Raw genomic sequence first — 960 nt, 5'->3', positions numbered from 1 at the left:
AGCGGTGCCACCGCGGTGTCACGTCGGGGGGCTGCCGGGGGAGCGGGGTTGCTCCTCGGTTGCTCTCCCTCCCGGCTCCGGGCCCGTCCCCGCGAAGGAGGCGAGGGCTGGCAGCGCCCAGGGGCTCTCCCCAGGCCGGGCTGGTCCCCTCGACGGCTTTTGCCCGGAGCCCCCTTGCCCCACTCCCCGCCCGCGGGAGGGGTGCTGGGGTCTGGGTGCGGGACCAGCCGCGGCGGCAGAGCGGGATGAAGGACGATTTCTTAAATTGTATTTCAGTGCGGGGTCTTTCCGGGTTAATGAGCTGACATCATGATTAAAGCTGACCATTTGTAATGTGTCGCGACCCTGTTGAAAAGCACTGAAAAGGTTAATGTGGTAAAACAGGACAGCACCTGCCCCTCACAGGGAGAGGAGGAGCTCGAACACTTTTCCTAATCAATTAGTCCATTAATGAGTCTATCAAGTAGTTAAGTAGTTAAAGATTATGCCGCTGGTCTGGGTAACAGTCGTCATCTCGCTATACCTAATTATATTATAAGTACTTTATTCAATATACCAGACATAATATGGTGACTCGGAGTTAATGAAAATGTCATTTTAAAACGTCTTGACATTTGTCTCTATTGATTTGTATATTTCCATCTCATTCTTTGCTTTCCCCGATTTGATTTTTTTTTGGGGGGGAGTATGTTTCTGGAGAGGGGGAACGACCGCTCCGGGGGAGGACTCAACAGTCGGAGCCGGGCCGACTCCGCCGGCGGGGACCCCCGCCCCACGCCGCTCGGGTAACCCGGGGTTAAAAACCCGGTGCCGGGGCCCCTGCCAAGGCCAAGGGTATTGCACCTGGACACGAATGCGACCAAAACCACCGGGATTTCAGAGCTGGAGCCGTGCTTGCCCCTCGCTCCTCTCCGCGGATCGCCTCCCCAGCCGTACCCGGGGGCTGCAGCAGCCCCCCGG

Source organism: Pygoscelis adeliae, unplaced genomic scaffold (genome assembly GCF_000699105.1).
Source record: "Pygoscelis adeliae isolate BGI_AS28 unplaced genomic scaffold, ASM69910v1 Scaffold4, whole genome shotgun sequence".
In the NCBI taxonomy this organism is placed as follows: Eukaryota; Metazoa; Chordata; class Aves; order Sphenisciformes; family Spheniscidae; genus Pygoscelis; species Pygoscelis adeliae.
The sequence above is the reverse complement of the archived record's forward strand: the minus strand, read 5'-3'. Positions refer to the sequence as shown.